Source organism: Rana temporaria, chromosome 10, assembly GCF_905171775.1.
Source record: "Rana temporaria chromosome 10, aRanTem1.1, whole genome shotgun sequence".
NCBI classification, from domain to species: Eukaryota; Metazoa; Chordata; class Amphibia; order Anura; family Ranidae; genus Rana; species Rana temporaria.
Genome location: NC_053498.1, coordinates 118,283,518 through 118,297,130, shown reverse-complemented (window position 1 = coordinate 118,297,130; position 13,613 = coordinate 118,283,518). Strand labels below are relative to the sequence as shown.

At 48.3% G+C, this 13,613-nt stretch overlaps 1 protein-coding gene across 1 annotated transcript in view; it reads right to left on the bottom strand.

Annotated features, from left to right (window-relative positions):
- LOC120915501 (interleukin-18-like) overlaps positions 1 to 12,390 on the bottom strand; it is a 37,491-nt gene extending 25,101 nt beyond the window's left edge. The window contains exon 1 of the mRNA XM_040326063.1: positions 12,313 to 12,390. The gene's annotated coding sequence lies outside the window, so the exon portion shown is untranslated. The remainder of the gene's footprint in view (positions 1 to 12,312) is intronic.
- Between the last annotated feature and the right edge of the window lie 1,223 nt (positions 12,391 to 13,613).

Genomic DNA, 13,613 nt, shown 5'->3' with positions numbered 1-13,613 from the left:
CCCCCCTCCTGCCCAGACCAATTTTCAGCTTTCATCATTCTCATTCTCTTTGAATGACAATTGCGCGGTCATACAACACTGTACCCAAATGACATTTTTATATTTTTTTCTCCACAAATAGAGCTTTCTTTTGGTGGCATTTTATCACCTCTGCGGTTTTTATTCTTTGTTAAAAAATAAATAAAAAAAAAGACAGATTTAAAAAAAATTTTTTATATATTTATTTTTTTATATTTTGTTATAAATTTTGCAAACAGGTAATTTTTCTCCTTCATTGATGTACGCTGATGAGGCTGCACTGATGGGCACCAATAGCCTGCACTGATGGGCACTGATGGGCTGCACTGATGATCACCGATAAGGCGGCAAGGGTGGGCACTGATAGGTGGCACGGGTGGGAACTGAGAGGTGACAGAGAGGTGGCACTGATGGGTGGCACTGAAGGGCATTGATAGGTGGCACTGGTGGGCACTGAGAAGTGGCACTGATAGCTGGCAGTGATGGGCACTGACGTCATCTGTAAAATATGGTGGAGGCAGTGTGATGGCATGGGCATGCATGGCTTCCAGTGGCACTGGGTCATTAGTGTTTATTGATGATGTGACAGAAGACAGAAGCAGATAGATGAATTCTGCAGTATTTAGAGATATACTGTCAGCCCAGATTCAGCCAAATGCAGCAAAGTTCATTGGATGGTGCTTCACAGTACAGATTGACAATGATCCAAAACACACTGCAAAAGCAACCCAAAAGCTTTTGAAGGAAAATAAGTAGAATATTCTGCAATGGCCGAGTCAATCACCTGATCTCAACCCAATTAAGCATGCATTTCACGTACTGAAGGCAAAACTAAAAGCAGAAAGACCCACAAACAAAGAACATCTGAAGGCAGCTGCAGTTAGAGCCTGGCAAAGCATCAGAAAGGAGGAAACCATTAATTATTTAGGTAAATGAGAAAAATATCATTGGCATAATCATAGGCGTGCGCACTGGGTGTGCCGGATGTGCCCAGGCACACCTTAATCATTCTGTGCAGCACAGATTTTCCCCTACCGCCCTGGTTCCCAACTCCTTCCCTCTGCAGCCCTCCAGCTTCCCTCCTCTCCTGCCAGATGTTGCTGCAGAGATGTTTTAGGATGAGTGAGGGAAGGGGCCGGTAAATATGTATTTATTAGGGATGAGCTTCGAGTTCGAGTTGAACTCAAGTTTTAAAAACAACAGTTTTTTCGGGAGCAGTGATTTTAATAATGCTTAAAGTGAAACAATAAAAGTGAAATATTCCTTTAAATCTCGTACCTATGGGGTGTGTAAAGTATGCCTGTAAAGTAGCGCTTGTTTCCCGTGCTTAGAACTGTCCCTGAACAAAGTGTAATTTCTGAAGGAAAATAAGTCATTTTTTTCGTGGCCCCCCCTTTTCCTGTGGCCTGCCAGGTTGTGTGCTCGGATAAAGGGTCTGGTATGGATTTTTTGGGAGGAACTCCACGCCATTTTTTTTTTAATTTGGGGTGGAGTTCCCCTTAAAATCCATACCAGACCCGATATTTGGGGGGAACCCCACGTCATTTTTATTTATATTTGACGCAGGTTTCCCCTTAACATCCATACCAGACCTGAAGGGCCTGATAATTGAATTTGGGGGGACCCCTAGGCATTTTTTTTTTTTATCAATGACTTTTCTCTGTATTGCCGGGAGCAAACAATTCATTATAGCCGCGAGTGGTTTTAAATGACTTTTTATTCCTTCAGAAATTACACTTTGTGCAGGGACAGTTCTAAGCACGGGAAACAAGCGCTACTTCACAGGCATACTATACACCCCCCCCCCCCCCAGGCATGACATTTTAAGGAATATTTCACTTTTATTGTTTCACTTTAAGCATTATTAAAATCACTGCTCCCAGAAAAACGGACGTTTTTAAAACTTTTTTTTGCATTGATACATGTCCCCTAGGGCAGGACCTGGGTCCCCAAACACTTTTTAGGACAATAACTTGCATATTAGCCTTTAAAATTAGCACTTTTGACTTCAAACGTTCAAGTCCCATAGACTTTAACAGGGTTCTAAAGTTCACACAAACTTTTGGTGTGTTCGTAGGTTCTGGTGCGAACTGAAGGGGGGGGGGGGGGTGTTCGGCTCATCCCTAGAATTTATGAGCCCCTTCCCTTTCTGAATGAACATGGTAAGTGATCAGTAGTGTGTGTTTGAGCTTTGGGGTGCACACCCTAATGCAATAGGCTGCGCACACCTATGGGCATAATAATTTGGAACAGGGTGTATTCCTTTATATTGGCTTTTGAAATTTACAAATGCAGCCATTTAGAAATCAGATGAAAGGTTTAGCACTGGGATGGGAAACACTTTTTGAAAGATAAAAAGTGTATTTTATATACAACTATACAGATCAGACCAAAATGAGGGACAAATGAGGAGGAATGAGGGACTTTGTTCCAAATCAGGGACAGTCCCTCGAAATCAGGGACAGTTCCTCTAATTCAGCAACAATCCCTTGACATCAGGACAGTTGTGAGCTATGCATAACACATACACATATTTCCATAATGACTATTTCACAGTGAAAAGTCTATCTACGGTGGAATGTGAATGTGAATGAATCATCAGATAAATATCAGTCCCACAAGCCCCATGTTATAGAAGGTCTACCCGGAAAGCAGAGCATTTGTATTTTAATAGGAAACAAAGTTCTAGTCATTTAAATTCCACATCATATCGTTTGACATGAGAATGTCAGACATTTAATTCAAAAAATAAAAATTATATTTAATGACGTGTAGCTGTAACCCCCGGGCCAAACAATCAAACCATTATGTGTTGTGTAATACGAGGTTCCTGCTTTTTATGGTTTTGTCCTTGATGAGCAGAATAAAGTCCAAGCTTCTATGGGTGTTATCATCCCATATACACCATCACGTTGAGTAAACACGCAGCAATAAAAACACGTTCTCCTACACACCGTAGGCGTAGCACAAAGCATGCTGCAATGTGCTGGGGCCCCCTTCATTGATTCCTAAATACTCCAATGCATCTGCAAAGAGCTCCTGTGTTGCAGCGCACCATAATGCACAATGTGCACACAGACACTTAGCTACCGTATTTATCTTGCTATAACGCGCCCCGGCGCATAGCGCGCACCCCCGAACTTGAAGGAAAATTCCTTGAAAAAAAATACTTACAGTTTGGATGCCCCTCGTCGGTGTCTTGCCCGTCGTCCATCGCGTCCTGCCCGTCGTCCATCGCGTCCATCGGCGGCCTCGTCCGTTCCGGCGTCCTTCTGCGGCCATCGTGGTGTCCTCCCCGCTTGATCCCCGCTTCCCGCGCTGTGTTCGAACCACTGCGCCGACATATACCGAGCGCAGTACACTCGGGTAAAGTCAGGCAGGCTCGGCTCCTCTCGCGTAAAGGACGTACAGGACGCACAAGACGTGACCGCGAGAGGAGCCGAGCCTGCCCGACTATACCCGAGTGTACTGCGCTCGGTATATGTCGGCGCAGTGGTTCAAACACAGCGCGGGAAGCGGGTATCGGCGTATATCGCGCGCCCACAATTTTGCCCTGATTTTTAGGGCAAAAAAGTGCACGGTATACGCCGATAAATACGGTACTTTTTTACCATAGGCAGTGGCGGCTGGTGCCCAAAATTTTAGGGGGAGCAAACAAACAGAAAAAAAAACATCAATTGTCGCTACTGTGCCCATTAAACGCAGACACTGTGCCCATCAAACGCCGCCCGTTTCCCCCCAAATGCAGCCAGTTTGTCCCCAAATGCAGCCAGTTTGTCCCCAAATACAGGCAGTTCCCCCCCAAATGCAGCCAGTCCCCCCCCAAATGCAGCCAGTTCCCCCCCCAAATACAGCCAGTTTGTCCCCAAATGCCGCCAGTTTGTCCCCAAATGCAGCCAGTTTGTCCCCGGCCCGTCACTTACTTTCCTCAGGTCATCGTTGTCCTTCTCCTGCAGAGTGTAACAACTGCAGGAGAGACGCAAGGGCCCCATGAAATGGCCTGATGAGCCCATGGGCCTTGTGTTTGACACATGTTCCATAAGGGCTCATTCACACTAGTGGTGCTCTCTAAGGGGCAGATCCACAGCCAGAGTACACCGGCGTATCTACTGATACGCCGGCGTACTTTCAAATTACCTGCGTCGTATCTTTGGTTTGAATCCTCAAACCAAGATACAACGGCATCTGGGTTAGATCCGACAGGTGTACGTCCTCGTACGCCTTTCGGAACTAAGATGCAATACTTCGGCGTCCGCTGGGTGGCGTTCACGTCGTTTTCCGCGTCGGGTATGCAAATTAGCTATTTCCGTCGATCCACGAACATACGCGCGGCCGTCGCATTCTCTTACGTTGTCTCTAGTCGGCTTTTTCCGGCGTATAGTTAAAGCTGCTTTTTTGCGGCGTATAGTTAGATTTGCCATGTTAAGTATGGCCGTCGTTCCCGCGCCGAAATTTGAATTTTTTCTTTTTTTGCATAAGTTGTCCGTGAATCGGGATGGACGTAAGTCACGTCTAAGTTTAAAAAATGACATCCTTGCCACGTCATTTCGCGCAATGCACGGCGGGAAATTTAGAAACGGAGAATGCGCAGTTCATTCGGCGCGGGGACGCGCTTCATTTAAATGAAACACGCCCCCCTAATCTCAGATTTGAATTACGCACCGTTACGCCGCCAGAGATAGACTACGCCGCCGTAACTTTCGGCGCGCAATCTTTCAGGATTCTACCCAAAGCCGGGAAAGTTATGGCGGCGTAACGTATCTCTGATACGCTGCGCGGGTGCAGATCTCTGTGGATCTGCCCCTAAAAGACGATCCTCCTTCAGACCTTTTTTCAGAGAGCATTTGAAAGGTGGTGAGGAAGCATTAAATTTGCCTATTGCTTTAACTCCATGAAGCCTACACTAGTATGCCACAGCTTCATGCATTTCATTCACCTGAATGGATCGTGTTCAGTGGGAGCTACGCCCGTTGCAAGGGACAAGGGGGTATAATTCCTGCCACAACCACTAAGCAAAGCATCACAGAAGTGGGCATGTGCACACACCCAGCCACTGCAGGGTGGTAAACGGGCAGCTCAACGGCAGGATTTTTCTAATACCTATCCGGTAGTGTATTGAATGTAAAAGCATCTCAGCAGCAGCCTGATTATTATCATTAGTGACTCAAATGAAAATCAAAGCCATTTGAAAGCATACTACACTTGACTTCCACCTGTCACGTTTCTGTGCAGCTGCTGCAAGCAATCCTATGTTATTGCTGTCAGTGTAGCTGCTGGAGAGACTCTGCTTGCTTCCTGCCCAGCTGACCACACAAGAAGGGAGAGGAATTCTTCCAGGTGGGGTCACAGATAACAATATGAGCTCACAGACAGCAATAAGGACTTGCCAGAGGCTATAACCCTTTTTTACTGAAAATGTTAAAAAAAAGTTATGGTATTTTTCTATTTGTACATGTAATGTATATAAAACTCTACGTTCCGCCACACATTTTTCACTTCCTCAGAAGTCAGAATGAAGGAAAAGCTGAGTCAGCTTTCTGTGTCTGTGGTTTTTGTGACACTGGCAGAGGGGCTAAATCCTTCTCAGACTCTCCGATGTGCTGCACTTTGCTGGCCTACTGCCGACAGTTGATAGACACACAATTCATGCAAACCTGATAGCTTTTTAAACTGCAGTGCTAGCTCCTTTCCTGTATTTCTAATTCCCATCATATCATGGAGCATGTGCATTCTCCTGACACACCTGCACCTTTGTCAATGTATTTTCCAGCACTGCCTTAACCCTCTTGGGCTTGGAGTTCACCAGAGCGTCACAGGTTGCCAATGGAGTCCTCTTCCCCTCCTCCATGACGACATCACAGAGCTGGTGGATGTTAGAGACCTTGCGCTCCTCCACCTTCTGTTTGAGCAGAGGTGGGCAAACTACGGCCCGGCGGACCTTTTAATCCGGCCCCCGGGCGGATCGCTAGAAATCTGAATTTGAAGTCTGAATTTGCAGCTGAAAGAATTGCGGGTGTTAGCCGCACCTCTTTCCCGCCCCCCCGCTGGTGCAGCCGAAGAAACCCGTGGGTGTTAGCTGCGCCTCCTTTCCGGCCCCCCGCTGATTCAGCCGAAGAAGCCATTGGAGCTGGCCACGCTTCCTTTCCCGCCCCCCGCTGACGGCATTCCCAGCCGTCAGCGGGGGGTGTGTCCCCGAATTGAGTGAGTGTCCCCGAATTCAAAAAAGTCCCCCAATTCCCGCCAAGTAATGACCCGGTCCCGACTCCTCACCTCACACTGTGCACACTGCACAGGCTGCTGTAGGAGACCCGAGACGGCCGAGGACTGCAGGCAGCAAAACACTGACAGGACAGAGATTTCATCATCATCATCATCATCATCATCAGGTACTTGCTTGTGGGGATGCTGGCAGCAATTGATGGCACACTGGCAGCAATTGATGGCACACTGGTGGCACACTGACAGCAATTGGTGGCACACTGGTGGCACACTGACAGCAATTGATGGCACACTGGTGGCACACTGGCAGCAATTGATGGCACACTGGCAGCAATTGATGGCACACTGGCAGCAATTGATGGCACACTGGTGGCACACTGGCAGCAATTGATGGCACAATGGCAGCAATTGATGGCACACTGGCAGCAATTGATGGCACACTGGCAGCAATTGATGGCACACTGGCAGCAATTGATGGCACACTGGTGGCACACTGACAACAATTGATGGCACACTGGCAGCAATTGATGGCACACTGGCAGCCATTGATGGCACACTGGCAGCAATTGATGGCACACTGGTTTATGTATGTCTTAGTGATTGATTAACATCACAACTTCATTGATTTGAAATTGATACCCTTATTTTTTGTATGATTTTTGCTTTTGCTCATCACTGACACACACATGCAGCCATGCATTGCACGTGTGTGGCAGTAATGAGCAAAACTAAAAATCATACAAAAAAAAAGCTATCAATGAAGTTGTGATGTGAATCAATCACTAAGACAATAAGACATACATAAACCATAATTTATGACACGGCATACATTGTCGTTTGGCAGGACTTTATGGGGACAATGTCTGCAGTCTCTGATCCTCTCTAGTATCATGTCTGCAGTCTCTGATCCTCTCTGGTATCATGTCCGCAGTCTCTGATCCTCTCTGGTATCATGTCCGCAGTCTCTGATCCTCTCTGGTATCATGTCTGCAGTCTCTGATCCTCTCTGGTATCATGTCCGCAGTCTCTGATCCTCTCTAGTATCATGTCTGCAGTCTCTGATCCTCTCTGGTATCATGTCCGCAGTCTCTGATCCTCTCTGGTATCATGTCTGCAGTCTCTGATCCTCTCTGGTATCATGTCCGCAGTCTCTGATCCTCTCTGGAAATTTTCACTAATATGAGTCACAAATAGTGAAAAATGTTCATTGTTTTGGGAAATTTTGTTTAATAAATTAAAAAAAATTTCTTGTAAGGCAACCTCACTTTTTCATTGTTTAACTATAACAAGTACTCGTACCAGTTGTCCAACAATGATATTTACTGCTTTTTATAAATAAATACAATTGATTTTATGCAGTATTGAGTTTAGCCTTTTGGCCCGGCCCTCCAAAATATTTTTAGTTTCTCATGTGGCCCCATCGAAAAAATAATTGCCCACCCCTGTGTTTGAGGATGCCCCACAGATGCTCAATAGGGTTTAGGTCTGGAGACATGCTTGGCCAGTCCACCACCTTTACCCTCAGCTTCTTTAGCAAGGCACTGGTCATCTGCGGCCCAGTCTCCGGAGGGAGGGGATCATGCTCTGCTTCAGTATGTCACAGTACATGTTGCCATTCATGGTTTCCTCAATGAACTGTAGCTCCCCAGTGTCAGCAACACTCATGCAGCCCAGGCCATGACACTCCCACCACAATACTTGACTGTAGGCAAGACACACTTGTCTTTGTACTCCTCACCTGGTTGCCGCCACACACGCCTGACACCAATTGAAACCAAATAAGTTTATCTTAGTCTCATCAGACCACAGGACCTGGTTCCAGTAATCCATGTCCTTAGTCTGCTTGTCTTCAACAAACTGTTTCTTGTGCATCATCTTTAGAAGAGGCTTCCTTCTGGGACGAAAGCCATGCAGACCAATTTGATGCAGTGTGCAGCGTATGGTCTGAGCACTGACAGGCTGACCCCCCACCCCTTCAACCTCTGCAGCAATGCTGGCAGCACTCATATGTCTATTTCCCAAAGACAACCTCTGAATATGACGCTGAGTACGTGCACTCAACTACTTTAGCCGACCATGGCAAGGCCTGTTCTGAGTGGAACCTGTCCTGTTAAACCGCTGTATGGTCTTGGCCACCGTGCTGCAGTTCAGTTTCAGGGTCTTGGCAATCTTCTTATAGCCTAGGCCATCTTTATGTAGAGCAACAATTCTTTTTTTCAGATCCTCAGAGAGTTCTTTGCCATAAGGTGCCATGTTGAACTTCCAGTGACCAGTATGAGAGAGTGAGAGTGATAACACCAAATTTAACACACCTGCTCCCCATTCACACCTGAGACCTTGTAACACTGAGGCCGTGTACACACGGTCGTTCCAAACCGATGAGAATGGTCCGACGGGCCATTTCCATCGGTTCACCGCTGAAGTGGCCTGATGGTCTGATGTGCGTATACACCATCGTTCCAAAAACCGATCGGGTCAGAACGCGGTGACGTCAAACACACGACGTGCTGAATAAAGCGAAGTTCAATGCTTCCAAGCATGCGTCGACTTGATTCTGAGCTTGCGCGGGTTTTGAACCGATGCTTTCTGTACTAACCATCGGTTTGGACCGATCGGGAAGCGGTCCATCGGTTCGGTTTTAAAGCATGTTTTAAAATTTTGGACCGAAGGACAATAGACCGATGGGCTATACACACGGTCGGTTTGGACCGATGAAACTGAACCTCGGTCCATTCTCATCAATTTTGTCTGACCGTGTGTACGCAGCCTAACGAGTCACGTGACACCGGGGAGGGAAAATTTCTTATTGGGCCCAATTTGGACATTTTCACTTAGGGGTGTACTCACTGTTGTTGCCAGCGGTTTAAACATTAATGGATGTGTGTTGAGTTATTTTGAGGGGACAGCAAATTTACACTAGTTGATAATTGGTTTTCCCTGAAGACTGTGTGCTCCATATAAAGTCCCCCCTGTTCATATCTATTCCCCTCTCCTTTCAATAATTTTGATTTCAGCAAATTTACACTGTTATACAAGCTGTACACTCACTACTTTACATTGTAGCAAAGCGTCATTTCTTCAGTGTTGTCACATGAAAAGATAGAATAAAATATTTACAAAAATGTGAGGGGTGTACTCACTTTTGTGAGATAATGGGGTTTATTTACAAAAGGCAAATCCACTTTGCACTACAAGTGCACTTGGAAGTGCAGTCGCTGTAGATCTGAAGGGAAGATCTGAAATGAGGGGAAGCTCTGCTGCTTTTATCGTCCAATCATGTGCAAGATAAAATGCTGTTTTTTATTTTCCTTGCATGTCCCCCTCACATCTACAGTGACCAGGGCCGGCGCTAGCAATGGACAAATCAGGCGGCTGCCTAGGGTGCCAGGGTGGGGGGGCGCCAAAATCCGGATCCCCAGCCACTCGCTGGGGATTCGGAGTATTAAAATACCTCCAGGTTCTGCATTTTTAAAAAACATGTCTTATGGCGCCAGCCGCTAGGCTAGGGGGCGGTTGCGCCTGTGAAGACATCACTCTATCCCCAGCCTGTAGTGCATGCCACCGTAGCGAGTGAGAAGATGAGGGGATTGAGCCGGGACAAGGAGCAGCCGGCTGGAAGTGCTGCATGATTGATGGAACCGGGGGGGGGTGACAGTGATGGAAGCCCTGCATGTAAGCCCAGGCTTGCCGTGATATCCGATCTCCACCTCCGCCTGGTTGCTCGGGAATCTGTTATCAGAGGCATGAACAGACAGGCAGCTGCACAGTTCTCCTTGAGTAAAGCATTCACCGCCGCTGGCTCAGGTACATGTGGAAGCACAGGCAGCACGCTCAGTGCTGCATCCTGCACCCAGTCACAAGAGATTAAACAATGAACTTTGCTGTCAAGTGCCTTGTATTGTGTACAGAGGGGGAAAATATATATTTGTGTGTGTGTAGGGGGGGGGGGGGTACAGAGAGGGAACTAGTGTGTGGGGGGCAGATGTGCGGGGGGGGGTACAGAGGGGGAACTAGTGTGTGGGGGGGCAGATGTGCGGGGGGGGTACAGAGGGGGAACTAGTGTGTGGGGAAAGATGTGTGGGGGGGGGTACAGAGGGGGAACTAGTGTGTGGGGAGGCAGATGTGCGAGGGGTACTGAGGGGGAACTGGTGTGTGTGGGGGCAGATGTGCGAGGGGTACTGAGGGGGAACTGGTGTGTTTGTGGGGGCAGATGTGCGAGGGGTACTGAGGGGGAACTGGTGTGTGTGTGTGGGGGCAGATGTGTGAGGGGTACTGAGGGGGAACTGGTGTGTGTGTGTGGGGGCAGATGTGCGAGGGGTACTGAGGGGGAACTGGTGTGTGTGTGTGGGGGCAGATGTGCGATGGGTACTGAGGGGGAACTGGTGTGTGTGTGGGGGCAGATGTGCGAGGGGTACTGAGGGGGAACTGGTGTGTGTGTGTGGGGGCAGATGTGCGAGGGGTACTGAGGGGGAACTGGTGTGTGTGTGTGGGGGCAGATGTGCGAGGGGTACTGAGGGGGAACTGGTATGTGTGTGTGTGTGCGGTGGGGGCAGATGTGCGAGGGGTACTGAGGGGGAACTGGTGTGTGTGTGGGGGCAGATGTGCGAGGGGTACTGAGGGGGAACTGGTGTGTGTGTGGGGTGGGGGCAGATGTGCGAGGGGTACTGAGGGGTAACTGGTGTGTGTGTGGGGGGGGGAACTGATGTGTGGGGGGAGAGGGGAAACTGGTGTGTGTGTGTGGGGGGGGGGGTTGCAGACGTGCGTGGGGGGCAGAGGGGGAACTGATGTGTGTGTGTGGGGGGAGGCAGATATGCGGGGGGGTACTGAGGGGTAACTGGTGTGTGTGTGGGGGGGGGAGAGGGGGAACTGATATGTGTGGGGGGGAGAGGGAACTGGTGTGTGTGGGGGGGGGCAGACGTGCGTGGGGGGCAGAGGGGGAACTGATGTGTGTGTGTGTGTGGGGGGGGAGGCAGATATGCGGGGGGTACTGAGGGGTAACTGGTGTGTGTGTGGTGGGGGGAGAGGGGGAACTGATATGTGTGGGGGGGAGAGGGAACTGGTGTGTGTGTGGGGGGGGCAGATGCGCGTGGGGGGCAGAGGGGGAACTGATGTGTGTGTGTGTGTGTGTGTGGGGGGAGGCAGATATGCGGGGGGGTACTGAGGGGTAACTGGTGTGTGTGTGTGTGTGGTGGGGGGAGAGGGGGAACTGATATGTGTGGGGGGGGGGGGAGAGGGAACTGGTGTGTGTGGGGGGGGGGGCAGATGTGCGTGGGGGGCAGAGGAGGAACTGATGTGTGTGTATGGGGGCAGATGTGCAGGGGGGTACATATAGGAACTGATATGTGTGTGTGGTGGGGTTTTTCGGGGGAACAAAGCTGGGGGGGGGGGGGGGTGCAGAGGGGAACGTTCAGGATGATACAGTGATAGGGTGATCTGAGGTGTGAAGGTGGAACAATTTTGGTAATCTGAGACCTGAAAATACAGGAATTGGGGTGATCTGAGGTGCGGAGGTTCAAATCCACTTTTGTAAAATAGATAAATAAATAAATGCAGATCTTTTTGGAGGTCAAAAAACATGCATTATTGTTTTTACTAGGAGCATTGTCCGTGTATCTGTCGCTTGTACAGGCAGTCAGTTACACAGTTAGCCTCTCTGTATACTGCTCTAGCCTGTGGACCACAGCTGGCATGAGGAAGTGAGCCGGTGCCATCCTCTAGTTGTCTTTGGGCCAGGTCCAGGGGCACAGGTGCAGGCATATAGACCACGGCTGAAGTATAGGTGAAGAGGCACCGCAAAAATCTCAGTGAGGGGAGGAGCGAATGGGGGGGCGTCAAAATGAGGCTTCGCCTAGGGTGTCAAAAATCCTTGCACCAGCCCTGACAGCGACTGCACTTCCAAGTGCACTTTTCACTTGTACTGCAAAGTGGATTTGCCTTTAGTAAATAAACCCCATAGACTGTTTAGAAAATATATTATTCAAGGAATGTAATAGCATTTGCATCAGCAAACCACATAAAAAAAAAAAAACACTCGCATGCAATGAATCTAAAGAACCCGTACAATAAGCTACATACCAAGCACACAAATTGGCGGGAAGACTGTAGTGCGTGCCGCCGTAGCGAGTGAGAAGATGAGGGGATGGAGCCGGGACAAGGAGCAGCCGGCTGGAAGTGCTGCATGATTGATGGAACCGGGGGGGGGGGGGGGGGTGACAGTGATGGAAGCCCTGCATGTCAGCCCAGGCTTGCCGTGATATCCGATCTCCACCTCCGCCTGATTGCTTGGGAATCTGTTATCAGAGACGTGAACAGACAGGCAGCAGCGCAGTTCTCCTTGAGTAAAGCCTTCACCGCCGCTGGCTCAGGTACATGTGGAAGCACAGGCAGCACGCTCAGTGCTGCATCCTGCACCCAGTCACAAGAGATTAAACAATGAACTTTGCTGTCAAGTGCCTTGTATTGTGTACAGAGGGGGAAAATATATATTTGTGTGTATGTAGGGGGGGGGGGTACAGAGGGGCTGAAGTTTAGATGAAGAGGCACCGCAAAAATCTCAGTGAGGGGAGGAGCGAATAGGGGGCGTCAAAATGAGGTTTCGCCTAGGGTGTCAAAAATCCTTGCACCAGCCCTGACAGCGACTGCACTTCCAAGTGCACTTTTCACTTGTACTGCAAAGTGGATTTGCCTTTAGTAAATAACCCCCATAGACTGTTTAGAAAATATATTATTCAAGGAATGCAATAGCATTTGCATCAGCAAACCACATAAAAAAAAAAAAACACTCGCATGCAATGAATCTAAAGAACCCGTACAATAAGCTACATACCAAGCACACAAATTGGCGGGAAGACAATATACGATGACTAAAAGCACACACTCCATTTTCTGAAGACAAGGAAATAAAAAAGATCAGCAGTAGCGTCCGGGAGCTGCACATACCTGTGTTATATGGAAGTGAGGTGAACTCCTTTCACTTGTTTGTAGAGATCTTTGTGCCTGGGGCGTTGTATGCAGTCCGGTATAAATGTTCTATCTTTAATACTTTATGATACAATAGAGGGAGGGATCGTCTTCTGTGGTTACCTTGGATAAAGGGGGTTTCCCAGTTGATGCAATCTGCCCCTTTGTGTTGTGGGAGTTTCGAAGATTTTAGAACCTTTTCTACAAAGGTCACATCATGTCATTCATTTTTAATTTGTTTTTGTCTTTAGTTTGACATGAAATATGTTTCAATTAAAGCAGTATTAAACTCAAAGCAACCATTATATTGCAGCTTACCAATTCTCAGATGTGATGGCTGCATTTGTTTTCATTTTTAGGCTTTTTTCTTTCCATTTTCATCTGGTGACTAGGCCAGTAAGTCTGCTATTTTTCAG